Source organism: Atractosteus spatula, chromosome 3, assembly GCF_055471065.1.
Source record: "Atractosteus spatula isolate fAtrSpa1 chromosome 3, fAtrSpa1.hap1, whole genome shotgun sequence".
NCBI lineage: Eukaryota > Metazoa > Chordata > Actinopteri > Semionotiformes > Lepisosteidae > Atractosteus > Atractosteus spatula.
In genome coordinates, this window is record NC_142708.1 from 66,220,895 (window position 1) to 66,237,450 (window position 16,556).

Sequence of the window (16,556 nt, forward strand, 5' to 3'; positions counted from 1 at the left end):
AAGCTCCATGTAGAATTTGTCTGGGATCCTAGGGTTGACATACCTATTCATTTGAAAAGTCTCATGAGGATCTTTAAGGAGATAGTAAGAACATCAGTCCAACACCTCATCCAAAGGATAGCATAGCATCTCCAGTCACCTTACTGGGAGAATGGTTTTGTCCAAGGTGAAATGCACCACAGCTGGGCCATCAACACCACTGATATGTGCAGTTTGGTCTTTCCTGCAGATCTCTCATGAGTATAACATTTATAGCTTCCAAAATCTTGGATACAATGTGATAATCCTGATGCCAAGGGCCCAAAAGTATATTCAAGGCTGAAGAAGCTGTGCATTTTAGCCCAGAATGAGAAGCTCTCTCTATATATAATGCGTTGTGGGAGCCTAGACTACACCACCCAACGACATTGCTGAAACTCATAGCTGGATACCTTGAACTGGCTGGACAGAGTCCACACACTTTGCTTACATTTGTAATCTCTTAGTATAAATTCTTATGTTCTCAACATGCTAAATCCAAGCTCAGAACTTATCACAGGATTTCTAAAACTGGTAATGTTATCAACTACGGAAGCCACGTAAATGAGAAAAAAAAGATCTGTATCCTTTCATGTCATTTTATCCATGTTCTATACTTCTGTGGTAATATTTATCTGATGAGCTTCCTGCCTTTTTATTTTTCATCCCCATTTCATCCCATCCGGTTTCCTTTAATTTAGATAGAAGGCTTTTCTTCAAATCAATTATGTTTGAGGAGGCATGACATCACATGTTCTGTCCAATCCTTCCCCCCAGCCGAAATTCCCATTAAACTAAGTGCAATAACAAACACAGGCAGAATTATTCATGCCTTGCTCCAGAGACTGGACCTGCTGCCTGCTAGGAACAGAGGAAAGAAACAGGCTGGAGATACTGAGGAGGAGGAGGGAGGAATCAGGAATGAAACAGAAAGCAGAAAATTAAGGAAGGAGAGTTAGATGAGGGAAATTAATCTCAGAATGAAAGAGACAGAATTACAGGAACGAAGAGACCTAAATAGAATTTGGAAGTTGGAAAGTGTTGATTTTCTGCAAGGTAACATTTAGTTTAAATTAAATAAAACCAAGTCAAGGAGAGCATGCTGTAAATATTGGAAAACAGAGACCAATGTGGGCTCATTTTGCTCATTTAACCCTTTAATTCAATGCATCATTCAGATGTTCATCCATATTTGATGGAGTCCAGGGTTTCAAACTTAATCCAGTTACAGAAGCGCACAAGGCGAAGTCAAGAAGCCTTAACCTGGGTAAAGCAGTTGTGAGAAATGTAAAATATCTATGATCCCTGTTAGCATCATATCACCTTTGTTATATACATTCCTGTCCTCTTTACACAGTTAAGGGTTTGCATCTGCAGTATGTATGAATTTGAGGTAATTACACTTACTGTACACCAGTCCAGGATTCCAAAAGTAATCTACAATATAAAGTTAAAGGCATCCCATTTATAGACAGTTTAAATAAGGAGATCAAGAAAATGTCAGGAAAGAAGTGAGCACCAACTGAACAAAAAATGAAGAAAGTCTGGAAGCATGAGACCATCTTCATAGAAAAGCAGCTCAGTTTCTTAGAACTTAAATGTTGATGTCATAACCAGAACACACAATGGAGTTTATTTTGTTACATGTGCTAGCAGCAAGAACATAATAAAAGAAAAGTTACAATTAGGAGGAGGAAAACCAGCTTATCCAGCCCATTTGGCAGTAATTAAAGAAAGTATATATTCATTGGGACACACTTAGGGCTAGGGTGTATTTTCAGGTATTAAGACCTTTGAGCAAGGCTGAACTATTACCTTTTCTAATAGTTTTCTGTCCTTGTTCCAGTCCGTGATCCTGGTTTCACCACTATGGTCTCCAAAACTCTTCTTCTCAAACATTCCTCGCAATTGTTTCATCTCACCACCTTGTTATTCATTTGAGAATCCCCTTATATACTGTACTAGATTCTATGATGTTTGGTTACAACTTTTGATCCAACCGACTCAGTTTTGAGATTCAATTACCGCGTGGTGAACCGCGCCTTCCAGGTCCCAGAGAATTTCCGGAAAAAAAACTTCAATAAGAACCTACAGTAAAAATCACTCGTCCTAAACTTGACTAGGGACCCAAAATCCAGAGCTGAACTTAAAAATTCTCTGCGTAGTGTGTGAATGCTAACCCTAACCCTAGCTGGGGAGTGAACTGAGCAATTCTGCGATCTATATCTGAAACTCTCTGGGCATCGAATTTTGTCAAGTTTCCAAAACCAAAAGGTATGAGTGGGAAACAATCAGAAATATTGAAAAATGCTCTTGCAAATGTATTAGATTCCATAATGTTTGGTTAGAACTGTGATCCGACTGACTCAGTTTTGGGATATAATTACCGCGTGGTACCATGCAATGTATCTTCTTTAATAATCTGTCTTCTTTAGGCAAATTTTCATTGAGGTGAAAAATGCTGTAAAATGGTACATACAGTGCCTTGCGAAAGTATTCGGCCCCTTGAACTTTTCAACCTTTTGCCACATTTCAGGCTTCAAACATAAAGATATAAATTTTTTATTTTATGTGAAGAATCACCAACAAGTGGGACACAATTGTGAAGTGGAACGAAATCTATTGGATTTTTGAAACTTTTTTAACTAATAAAAAAATGAAAAGTGGGGCGTGCAAAATTATTCGGCCCCTTTACTTTCAGTGCAGCAAACTCACTCCAGAAGTTCAGCGAGGATCTCTGAATGATCCAATGTTGTCCTAAATGACTGATGGTGATAAATAGAATCCACCTGTGTGTAATCAAGTCTCTGTATAAATGCACCTGCTCTGTGATAGTCCCAAGGTTCTGTTGAAAGCGCAGAGAGCATCATGAAGACCAAGGAACACACCAGGCAGGTCCGTAATACTGTTGTGGAGAAGTTTAAAGCCGGATTTGGATACAAAAAGATTTCCCAAGCTTCAAACATCCCAAGGAGCACTGTGCAAGCGATCATCTTGAAATGGAAGGAGTATCAGACCACTGCAAATCTACCAAGACCTGGCCGTCCCTCTAAACTTTCAGCTCAGACAAGGAGAAGACTGATCAGAGATGCAGCCAAGAGGCCCATGATCACTCTGGATGAACTGCAGAGAACTACAGCTGAGGTGGGAGAGTCTGTCCATAGGACAACAATCAGTCTTACACTGCACAAATCTGGCCTTTATGGAAGAGTGGCAAGAAGAAAGCCATTTCTCAAAGATATCCATAAAAAGTCTCGTCTAAAGTTTGCCACAAGCCACCTGGGAGACACCCCAAACATGTGGAAGAAGGTGCTCTGGTCAGATGAAACCAAAATCGAACTTTTTGGCCACAATGCAAAACGATATGTTTGGCGTAAAAGCAACACAGCTCATCACCCTCAACACACCATCCCCACTGTCAAACATGGTGGTGGCAGCATCATGGTTTGGGCCTGCTTTTCTTCAGCAGGGACAGGGAAGATGGTTAAAATTGAGGGGAAGATGGATGCAGCCAAATACAGGACCATTCTGGATGAAAACCTGTTGGAGTCTGCAAAAGACCTGAAACTGGGACGGAGATTTATCTTCCAACAAGACAATGATCCCAAACATACAGCAAAATCTACAAAGGAATGGTTCACAAATAAACGTATCCAGGTGTTTGAATGGCCAAGTCAAAGTCCAGACCTGAATCCAATCGAGAATCTGTGGAAAGAGCTGAAAACTGCTGTTCACAAACGCTCTCCATCCAACCTCACTGAGCTCGAGCTGTTTTGCAAGGAAGAATGGGCAAGAATTTCAGTCTCTCGATGTGCAAAACTGATAGAGACATACCCCAAGCGACTTGCAGCTGTAATCGCAGCAAAAGGTGGCTCTACAAAGTATTAACGCAAGGGGGCCGATTAATTTTGCACGCCCCACTTTTCATTTTTTTATTAGTTAAAAAAGTTTCAAAAATCCAATAGATTTCGTTCCACTTCACAATTGTGTCCCACTTGTTGGTGATTCTTCACATAAAATAAAAAATTTATATCTTTATGTTTGAAGCCTGAAATGTGGCAAAAGGTTGAAAAGTTCAAGGGGGCCGAATACTTTCGCAAGGCACTGTACATCGACATGCTTTAAATGCCTGGCTAGGGTTAGGGTTACAAGAACCACAGAATTTTGCAAGAAGTTACACTTCTAGCTGCACTTTAAATGACAAAATGAAGAGAGTTTACCCATTAGAGCAGGTATTCCTAACACTTTTCATCTGGCTCAGTTTTGGGATAAAATCAATGAATGGGGCAATATACAGAAAGGTGGCCAAAACTGTCTGAAAACTAAAAGTGCAGATAGGAGCAAATTATCACTCATCCTAAACATAACTGGGGGCCCGGAATGCAGCACTGACAGTAAAAAACTGCTATGTAGTGTGGGATCGCTAACCCTAACCCTAGCTAGGGTTTCAAATGTACATTCCTGCAGGGTGTCTCAGAAGCCATCCAATCATCAGATTTGAATTTTTTCCTCAAACCAAAAACTATGAGTCTCAAACAATCCAAACAGTATTTAAAACCTCTGGAAATGTATCTTCTTTAATAATCTGTCTTCTTTTGGCAAATTTTCATTCAACTCAAAAATGTTGTCAAATGGTAGGTACATCGGCATGCTTTAAATGCCTGGCTAGGGTTAGGGTTACAAGAACCATAGAATTTTGCAAGAAGTTACACTTCTAGCTTCGCTTTAAATGACAGAATGAAGAGAGTTTATCCATTAGAACAGGTATTCTTCACACTTTTCATCTGGCTCAGTTTTGGGATAAAATCAATTAAATGGGCAATATACAGAAAGGTGGCCAAAACTGTCCGAAAACTAAAAGTGCAGATAGGAGCAAATTATCACTCATCCTAAACATAACTGGGGGCCCGGAATGCAGCACTGACAGTAAAAAACTGCTACGTAGTGTGGGATCGCTAACCCTAACCCTAGCTAGGGTTTCAAATGTACATTCCTGCAGGGTGTCTCAGAAGCCATCCAATCATCAGATTTGAATTTTTTCCTCAAACCAAACAAAATGAGTCTCAAACAATCCAAACAGTTTTAAAACCTCTGGAAATGTATCTTCTTTAATAATCTGTCTTCTTTAGGCAAATTTTCATTAAGGTAAAAAATGCTGTCAAATGGTAGATACATCAACATGCTTTAAATGCCTGGCTAGGGTTAGGGTTACAAGAACCATAGAATTTCCCCAAAGTTACACTTCTAGCTGTGCTTTTAATTACAAAATGAAGAGAGTTTACCCATTAGAACAGGATTCTTCACACTTTTCATCTGGCTCAGTTTTGGGATAAAGTTAAATGGTAGATACTGTAGGGTTAGGGTTAGCATTCACACACTACACAGACAATTTTTAAGTTCAGCTCTGGATTTTGGGCCCCAAGTCAAGTTTAGGACAAGTGATTTTGAGGTCCTTTTTGAACTTTTTTTTTCTTTAAACCCTCTGGGGCCTGGAAGGCGCAGTGAACCACGCAGTAATTGTATCCCAGAACTGAGTCGGTCGGATCAAAAGTTCGAACTATATAATTGTCTGCGTAGTGTGTGAATGCTAACCCTAACCCTAGCTGGGGAGTCATCTGAGCATTTCCGTGATCTATATCTGAAACTCTCTGGGCATGGGTTTTTCTAATATTCCCCATACCAAAAGGTATGAGTGGGAAACAATCAGAACCATTGAACAATGCTCTTGCAAATGTATTAGATTCTATAATGTTTGGTTACTGCGTGGTGCACCGCGCCTTCCAGGCCCCAGAGAGTTTCAGAAAAGAACATTTTCAGATTGGAACAAAAAACTTGACTTGGGCCCCATAATCCAGCGCTGATCTTAAAAATTGCCTGTGTACTGTACCTGAGGCAGGTGTTTCCCAGGTGTAACAGATTGTTGTGATTGCTAATTCTTATTTAGAGGCCTTAGGCTCCCTGGGACTTGTTCTTTTACCTTCATGTTGGCAGTTCTCCACAGAAGCATATTCTTTAGTTTGGAGCTAGTTACGTAGCAATCTTCAGTACCTTGCCCCTTTAAAATTAATGGCGTGACAGTTCAGAAAGAGAAGGGAAGACCTGTGTTATGCCTATGATTGGCACACAACATTAATCCTGACGTGTATTAAATTCTGCTGCAGCATTCTAATCTAGAAATATTCTAATCTTGTAACAAATTAAAGTGAATTCTTCAGACTGCTTTACCCAAGAATACCATACGTTTGATACATTTCAGCTCCCTAATGAAATGTTTCTTTAGTAAATGTAATATAACATGTTTTGTACATTTAGGATGGTTTTATTAAAGCTTGGATATGGCTTTTTACAGTTTCAGCTGGCCTTCACTGTGCTCTTTACTGTACTGATACTTTGTTGTGTCACTGTATAACAAGGTAAATAAGCTTTAGGAACTGTTACCTTCGTCAGATACCAGCGGTGTTATACAGACAGATGCATTCTGGACAGAGACGATCTTGAGCAAACTTGGCCTAATAAATTTAAAATTGCAAGGATGAGAACAAATGTTCAAACAGTTGTAACAACAGGTGGTGAAACAGAATGAAACATTTTTTCAGCACCATGCAATTAGTCATCTACAGTATTTATCAGTGTATTATAAAATATAAAATTGCAGGCTATATTATTACTGTATAAGCTCACATATCAAAAGTTGTGAACCATTTCTTTTCCTTTTTTTCTTAGCAAGACGGAGCCCAGAGAACTGTAGCAATAGTTATGCCAACTGCTCAATAACTATATTATCGAGACAGAAATGATAAAAAAAACAATAAAAAGAAACAGATTGTATTTTCTCCATGAACAAGCAGTCCAAGATGTCCAAAGTAATAATAATAATTCCCAATTTAATTTTTCATTGCTAGGTGATTTGGTGTTCTGCTAAGATTCTTTTGGGGTCCTAAGTTCTTGCTCTATAGCCAAGTGGTTGGCCAAAAGTTCATATGCCTAACTTTGCAATAAACAAAAAAGTGCATAGTTTTAGTAGGTGATGACATTGACTGTGAAATGTAATCATAGCACCACTTTTTTTGTAATTTAACTTTAAAGATTTGGACAGTAGAAAATCCTAGCCTTCCTATTGTAAAAAGGAGAAACATTTGCATAAAGTTCTCATCTTTGAAATTAATCCAATATTGCATTCTTCACCACTGCTGTTATGACTGTAATGTAATTGTATCTTGACATCTTCTAAAATGGAATGTATTTCCATACAGTTGATTCTTTTTGAGCTAGTGAAGTTTTCATTTTTCTTGGATCTACATAAATAGATTACATGAGTTCACGGAGATTGTCAGAACTGTAATTTTGACATTTCTTATTCAGTGTAAAATTCTTTTTAACTTAATTTGGGAAAACCCAGACATAACCCAATTTTAGTTCTATACCTGCTGTGCACAGATAAAGCATACTGCAGCACTGTGAGACACACTGGTTTTCTGCGATACTTTTGATTGTATTGGAGTATATTAAGGTGTTTCTTTCTATATTTTACTTGGCCTGTGATGGCAAAAATGTGCAAAAATTAGTGAAACATTTAGAGAAATAATTTAATTCTTCTCTTCTTTACATATATTAATGTAAGAAAATTATTTTTAAAAATCTATCTTATCTAACAGATCCCCTTTTCAAAGTAATGAAAATATCAAGAGCTGGTTGTTCTCCACTGACCATCTGTGAACTGTTCTAATTTGAGCTTGAGTTTAGATCCTGAAGTCTTTCCTGACTTCACATCCTTCAAAGCCACTTGTGTTGTTGACGGTGACTAACATGCTGTAGAATTCAAGAAGACAGAGCTGTTATACGACTCTGGCTGAAACTATTTTAGCTGTTCAGCTGACTGATTTTTTCAGTCAGCTGGACATGAGAATATACATTCTATGACTGGTTCCATATCATGTTTGCAGGCTCTTTTGCATTCTGTGGTTAAATATACTGTATATTTTATCATTGGATTATTACAAGGTCTTTGAGAATTTATTTAGAGCGTAGCAGGAGAGTACATTTGTATCCCTAATTTGCTCTCCGTCCACAATTAAATTAATTATAAAATTTTAATGAGCTGCTCTGCAAAGTCTTGGATCCCTGGATTGCTATTCTGCACCTCATAATTAAGGTGTCCAGTTTTCTGCCTTGATTTTCTGCCAGAACCCCTCCAAACATACTCTGATCTATGTTAGTCTATTAAAACCACAGCAAAAATTAGTTCCAGAAACAAGATCAGGGGCACTTAACTTAATTTCTTCTCTGAAATGTCAATTATTTCTTCTTATTCAGAAGTTAGACACAGTGATGACACGTGACACTAATCGCTAATCTCTGAACCTGTTTGACCCTGCCTCTTACTTGACCAATTTTAATCAATTTAGCCTTTTTTTCTTATTTTAATCACTAGCCAAAAACAGATCTTATTACTGAAGTAAGAGACAAGATGTAAAAAGGGTTAACTTAAGTCAGTTCTGCCTGAAAATTAGACTTCTAAGCAACAGGGGTTTATGGCAGGAAAGGGGGTTAACTGATAAGGATTCCAGATGCAAGCTAGGAACCCCCCTGGGTGTAATCTTAAACTGACCATTTGGCCAGGACCTCATAAACTGGCCAAATACCATGACCCCCTCCCCTTACCATAACACCGAATGACTTTTGAAGCAGCAAGCAAGGACTATATAACCTAAAAGTTTGTACCGGCACATCGAACAATACTTCGGTTTTATTGTTTCTTGCGGGAAACAAGACTTCGGCTTTATTGTTCCTTGCATGCAATAAACTCATCTGTTTTACTTCATCTCGGGATCAAGAACCTTATTCTTTCTGTTACAACATTACTAATATTAGTTAAGTGTTACACACCCATCTGGGGCTATTTGCATGACGTACAGTACAGTAAGCACAGCGCTTAAAGGAAATGATTTCTCAAAACCATCCTGAACCAAAGGGAGATTATTTTTTCATCTTAATTACTATATAGCGATTGCAGACAAAGCATTAAACTACAGTTAAAACATAGGTGTGAAGAAGTAACATGAAGTCAAAAATGGAATAACTGCAAGAATCCTGCAATTCATTTATAGATTTTGATCAATAATGTTATACTAAGAAGGACATTTCATAGCAAGTACATTTCAGAACATTATTCCAATTGTGTATAGTATATGCAGTATATTTCCTATATCCCCTCGCATATGTTTTGCTCTTTTTCAGTCTTCCTCTTGTGGTATTCATTTTCCGCACGCTTCCTGTGTTATGTAACAAGAGGAGTTACTCTCACCAGAGTTCATGGACAGGACTCACACCAACACAGGCTCCCGGAAATCTGACAGATGAATCCTCTTACAGGCACTACTGGCACGTTGCTCTAGCAAATCCACAATGTTAATCCTAGCTGAGACGGCTCCCCTCAACCCCCCCCCCCCCCCACAAGATCACATCACATCTCCATCATTACACCGGCACAAGGGTGAGAGGGCGTCACCCATTAACGAGCTGTATAGTGGTGGTGCTATTTAACAACACGGCTATAGTGAGGAGAACAATGTGGTGTAAAACTGAACCACAAGTGGATTAAACATCATCCATTTTCTAACCACTTTACCCAATTCAGAGTCGGGGGAGAGCTGGAGGCTATCCCAGGAAGCAACACACGCAAGGCAGGATGCACCGTGGACAGCACACCAGTCCATTATAGGACACACACTCACACCAAGGCCAGGCTTCCCAGAAGTCAATTAACGTACAAGTCTTTGGGAACAAACCAGGGAACTCGTAAGAAACCCACACGAACATGGGGAGAACATGCAGTGGCACAGTGGTTGCTGCCTTGCAGTGCTGGAGCCCCAGGGTTCAATTTTTGACCTGTGGTTCCCCCTGCATTTGCATGGGTTTCCTCTGGGTGCTCTGGTTTGTCCCCCCAGTCCTGAGAAATAGTGATAGGTTCATTGGCTTCTGGGGAAAAATGGCCCTGGTGTGAGTGTGTGTTTGTGTCTGTCTGCCCTTTGACGGATTGGCATCCTGTCCAGGGTGACTCCTGCCTTGCGCATGTTGCGTGCCAGAACAGAGTCGTGCTCCCCTGCCACCCTGAATTGGAAGAAGTGGTTAGAAAATCGATGGATGGATATACATTTGTTTAATAAATAAAGATTGAAGTCATGGGTGTACAAAGGATTCTTTTAAGCTCTTCCTCTGTAGAGAGGGATTCATCTCTCTACAGGTCTTTCTGCTCTTTTGTGTCCAGCACAGAACAAGCTACTTATTTAACGTAGTTTCAAAGGAAGCACAGTCCAATAAAAAAAAAACAGTGCACTGTGCTCAGTTCCAGTCTCTCACACTCATACTGATACCAGGCCAGTTCAGTCTCCAATTCAAGCTGCCTATACGTCAAACACAGGACACAAGAGATATTAAAAACTATCAATCACTGCCCTCTACTGGAATAAAGATGTATTTCCATAAAATTGCTCTACAGAGAATGGGGAAAAGTATTTCAAGTGAAAACTGTTAAACACAGATTTTGTATGCGTTTTATTTTTATCAAAGCACCACAGCACCTAAATAGTTGAATATACATACAAAGTTTAAATAGGCATATCAAATCGTCATGTACACTAAAAAATTGAACACATTCAAAATTGCAGCAGGTGCAACAATTTGCATTTTTAAGTGACATGTAATCACAGAGGTAAATTGTTACATTCAGCAGACATTAATGGAGATTACATTCTTTTACATCGGAAATTGCCAGAAGTGTTTTTATTCAATTTAAAATGCCAGCATTAATTATGTGCAACAAGGGGCTTGGAATCCGAATCTGGGCTTTTGTAACAAAATTAGAGGTGCATTTTCCTAGGGCTCGTGTGGAATATATACCTACTGTTTCAGTAAAACAACAAAGCTCTCCAGACTGTGTCCGACACTGAAAAGGTGATGTTATCCCAATACAACACAAGCCTTGTGGTGATTTATTTCAATTAAATCACACCAGCCTTATGTGCTCTTTTAAAATTACTTCAGTTACTAAAACTAGAAATATTCATTTGCCACATACAGTAAAACAGTTTCTATGCCAGTTGTGAGCTGTTGAGGTGTGGCATACAAATATGTGTGAGTATTATACCAAGATGTCATCATGTGGTATATCCAGGCCATGACTTGGTTAAGTCTCTGATGAGGAGTGAACTAAATATCTGTCATAAAGCAGATGAAAGCTGCATAAACAGTATCTACAGATTTTACTGCAATATGCTGGTGAAGGAAAGCACGGTAGCCATGATTACCTTCAGAAACAATGAATGTGTCTTCCAATACAAAAACGTGAGGGCCTCCCCAAAATACAAAATAGATTTTGACTAAGCAAGAGAGGGTCTTTATAACAGTCTTCCTAAAAGATCAACTGTTCCATTTCTATCTGCTGTGCTGAAGGTGTGATGTGGCCTTTTGGGGTTCTGTCTGGGACATGAACATAGCCTTCCACATAGTTTAGTAATGCACATATTTGTTTTGGATTACCTATAAAAAATCACTTCAACCTCATTCATGTAATGAAGACAAGCTCATTACCCCTGTAGAGTATCCCCCAGCCAGGTTTCCAGACCCCTGTCTCTTTTTGTTCTAAATAATTGCAATGAAGTCATAATTTCCTCAGTAACGGTACATTTTGAGCTTTGTTGATCTCTCTCATTACTTAAAATTTAAGCGGTATCTTAACCCCCCCCCCCCCAGCTGTTTCTGAGCTGACAATCAAATTAAGCAAATTATTAGCTCGTTAAGACCTTAATTAAGCCCAGCTGGAACGTGAATAACAAGACACAGACCACCTTAGGCACCACAACAGGGGCACAGAGTCCTGTTGTTTCCTCCTTTTCAATATTTAACTTTTTTTGTGCACAAAACACGAAAACATTCAGCTGTTTTTATTGCTTTAACCAATGTTGACACTGGTATTTGACTTTCTTGGTCTGATCAGAGGTTGAGAAGCTTTTACATTTAAAAGAATCACAGTTGATTAATTAGCTATTTATTTTGTGAGTGTGAGTGGACTGATTTTGAAATCAAGGTTGCCTACAGTTACTTTAGTCACAGCGGGTCTTTTTGGCCTCTGAAACAAACACGCATTTTCTTGAAAGTATTTCATTAGCAATTTCAGTGCCTGTGCTATTAGTTTTCCCCTATGTGAGTCAATATGTGCTCATGTTGTGGAGACTAAGGCTACTTAAAATAAGCACATTTTAAGAGCACAGAAAGCCTTCAAACATTCTGACACTGGATGGATAGTAGACTTTTTATTGTTAATTCTGATGTGCAGAAAGCACCAATACACAGCAACAACTCTTTCCAGTACCTACTGTATCTATTCAGAAGACTACAACTCATAACACAGGCTGCAACTGAAAGGAGGCTATCTGACCCATCTAGCCAATGTAGTAGTTAGTACCTAACTGAAATGAAGATCTCATCCATCTGTTACTTAAAAGAAAACGAGGTGTTTGCTCCAACAACATGGCTGGGTCATACTGTATATTCTAGATCAGCACGACCCTTTATTTAAAAGATTGCCACCTATTCTTAGATTTTTAAATGCACAAGCAATTTCCACTTTCTGTTTTCTGAACATGTTGGGCAATCAAACCAGAGTTTGAGGATACCAACCCCTTGACTGCACAGAAGGGAGAATGAGGAAATGCAGACAGGCTCCCGTGACCCCCCCCCATTCCTTAACGCATCACAGGCACCGCAGCCCTGTAGTGGAGCCTGGGTAAGGACTGGAAGAGACGCATGTCCCTCCCCGATAGCACCTGTATGCCTGCAAGTGTCAGGGTACCTGGAGAACTGTATTGAGCTCATGGGGGTACCAGGTTACAGTGAGCTAGGGACACGACCCAGGCTCGAACCCGGGATCATGGAACCCAGCCTGCGCTCAGGAGCCTCTCAGGAGGCCCTCTAATGAATTACACCATCCTTTGAGTTTTTTTTTCTCTCAAGACCCCTCTCTGGAGCCCAGCTCAAAGCAGCGGCATCAAAGCCAAATTGTTTATCTGCACCTCTGTTCTGCCAGCAGCTTGCTTGGCACAGTTCTGTGGCCCTGAGCACCGAGAACCGGCTGCATCAAACATCTATCAATAGGGACAGTAATCCAATCAACGTGACTGACTAGGAACAGATGCTGCCACTATTAAATAATACTCATTTACATTCATCTGCGGGAATCAATTACCGGCCCAAAGTTTACGTCATTCCAAAAAAAAAAAAACAAGTGATCTAAGAAGAGATAATGGCATTAATTGCCGTTTTCTGACAACCAGCCTGCAGGAGGTATGTGACTGCACAACCCGTGTCCCAAAAATGGCCATAACAAAAGTTCTGGCAGACCTGGTTCACATTTTCAGCCTTGGTGTCAGACGGTTTGTAAATGTGGAAATGTACCTCTCTCAGGGGCCCTGTCAAACAGTCTGTAGCACGAGCCAGATTATATCCCTGAACCCATCCATCCAATTTCTAATCCAGCTTCTTCCAGTTCAGGGGTGCGGAGGAGGACAGGCAGCCGAAGCCTATCCCAGCAAGCAACAGGCGCAAGGCGGGATGTACCCCGGACTGGATGCCAGCCCATTACAGGGCAAACACAGACACACACAAGTCCGTTAGCCTACCAGTACAATTTGGACTGTGGCAGGAGAGCAGAGAACCCGGAGGAGGGCACCAGTGCTGTGAGGCAGCAACACTAACCACCGCGCCACCATGCCACACATCTCCGATTCCCGTTTTGCAGCATGTAGACCCAAGGAACCAGAGAGCTGGGGGCTGGAGTCTGGGACGCAATCAAATATATTCTAAACCAGGCTCTCAAACTCAGTTCCTTCAGGGACATGTGTCTTCTTTGTAAGTTATTAAATAATTATTTCTTCGACAAACCTAGAGATAGGGTCTTTCGTTAGGTTTTTTGCATTCTGAAGACCCAAAACATTCATTTCATTTACGGTACTGTTAGCTACAGTATAAAACTACTCAGAGCCTGGTTTGAAGTATTACAGTTATGTTGTAAAATTAACCAACTACTGTATATTACTAAAAGCTCAGGCCGTCCAGTAACTGAGTAGGACGGTCCTGGTCTAAACTGTTTGTCAGGCCTCCTAAAGAGGAGTATGTTCGTATCTACATATCATCTGAAAGTGATTTGCACAAATTAAAAAAAAAATACATAAGGACACACAATCTATCAAGGTCATTAAACTCTTTGGAATGACATTTAAAGCTTCTTGTACTGTACCTGTGTCTATAACAGCAGTCTCATACCCAGTCCAGGGGGAACACTGGTTGCTGTTTTTGATTCCAGCTGAGCTCTACATTACTAGTGCCAATACACTTAATACATCTGCTTGCTTCTTGGGACTTTTTGTTAACTTGTTTCTGCACTCAGCCCTGCTTTGCAAAACCTGAGCAGTCTCACCTTCATTACCTAACCTCATATTTCTGACTGAGCAACTCTTAATAGGTGATCAGACTTTCACAAAGGGCCTTTTTTCCTTCTACAGAGTGTAGTCCAAATGTAACCAATCAGGTGCAGAAGATGTGCCTTTGATTTTCAGTCCAAAAGTTCTTAACTTCCACTTGTTGTTGTTGCTTGTCCGAATTTCACTGTTGATCCTGGCAGAGGACCATGTGTTGCCTTTCTCAGCACCTTTCAGAATCTTAATATTTATCCCTCAGGCCCTTTAACGTCCACACTGTAAGGATCAGAGATGTCCTTCTTCCACACAAATCACCTGTGCTTCTATGCTTCTATGCAGGAAGCACATTTGCAACAGGCAACCACTCTTGTGTGGAGAGGGAAAGTGCTTTGATAGATGACAGGATACTAGGAGCTCAAATGACTGAAGATGCTGAAACAAGGTGGCATCTGGAGCTTTGTGCATCATTAAAGCTTGCTGTAGACGAATTAGCTGGTGATGAAGCGTTCTGTAATTTTATGAAGAACAACCCAAAGTGGGAGAATTTCTAAACTACAATACTGTCACATAAGTCCCTGACTTGTAACATTCTGAATTTTCAACTTAGCCCTTTCTTTTCCTGATATCTGCAGAGGTGGAAAAAAATTATGATTGTATGGTTGTACTATGGCCTGGATCAATTCACCTGAAAGCTCATTGCCAATAACAGAACCTACGGATGATAGCTTTCCATTCTCTTGTGTCTTATGACACTAACCCAGCAGATTCCCAAGGAAAAGCAATGGTTTTGTAATGTACAATTTGCAGCTGGGCAAATCAAATTGTGATTTGATTCAGGCACATTTAGCATCATCCTTCCCAAATTTAAGACGTGTCCATAATACACTGTTGTGAAAATCCTTGAAAATATTTTTAAAGTTTAAATAAAATTTAAAAAATGACAAGCAAACAACCTCATTGTACACAGGCCCAACATGATCATATAAGCAATACTAAAATTGTAACAAAACAGCCCTTGCTATAAGTACAATCTAAATGTGTATTTCTCAGCCAGTACACACACAAATACACAAATCATGCATTGGTTATCACTGTATCTGAACCTTACATTGCTGTTGCTTATTGAACTGCTGGGGGAGTCTGGAGTTCATCTTTCTGTGATCACACACATCTGTATTTTCATTGTTTACCTTTTTTGAGGTGGTTGTTATTAGCCTTGGGAATAGCTTACCCTCTCCGTACAAAACCAAAGTTAGCAATTGTAAGTTCCTGAAATGTGCCTGGAGCTGGCACTGCCTTTGTGTGCTGGGCATAGGCAAGCTGGGGCACAGTGCCAACTCCCGCTTGCTAATGCAAAGCTATGCTGAACCCATACAGGCCAATACGGAATTTTAAAAGAACCGTCTGTAGTGAAATTAACTGCATTGTAATGGGCAGTAACTGTTTGGTACAGGATATGGGCGGCACGGTGGTGCAGTGGTTAACCTTGCTGATTTGCAGAGCTGGGGTGCTCTCTACGTGGAGTTTCTATGTCCCCACAATTGTGTGAGTTTGCTGCCACAGTCCAAAGACATGCTGGTAAGTTAACTGGCCTCGGGGAAAACTAGCCCTGGTCTGTGTACCTGTGGCTGTGTGTGGCCTGTAATTAATTGGATGAACCCAGTCTCGCGCCCGTTGCTTGCTCCCCCACGGCCCCGCAGTGGATGCAGTGGTTAAAAGATGGATGGATGGTATACGGGATGCTTATGTAACACGTAATGGACTATACCAGCAAAAAGGATTTTATAGCCGAGACTGTGCAGGGATTCTTTGGTGTACCATTTAAAACAGAAAAGCTATTCATCTTCCTTAAAGGCTGGGTATGAACGCATTCTGTGGCTAACTGCCGAGTAATGACTTTTGATCGTGGCGCACAACCAGCCGAGGGGTAGAGAGCCTTTTTCCTAGGAGTTCACCCAGCGATACAGAGCTGAAAAAAATGGGAACAGGCCCCCGACACGCAGCTCGCCAGCTGCTGTGGTTAATTAGCCGTGCTGGGATAGGCGCCCACGAGATTTCTTCTGA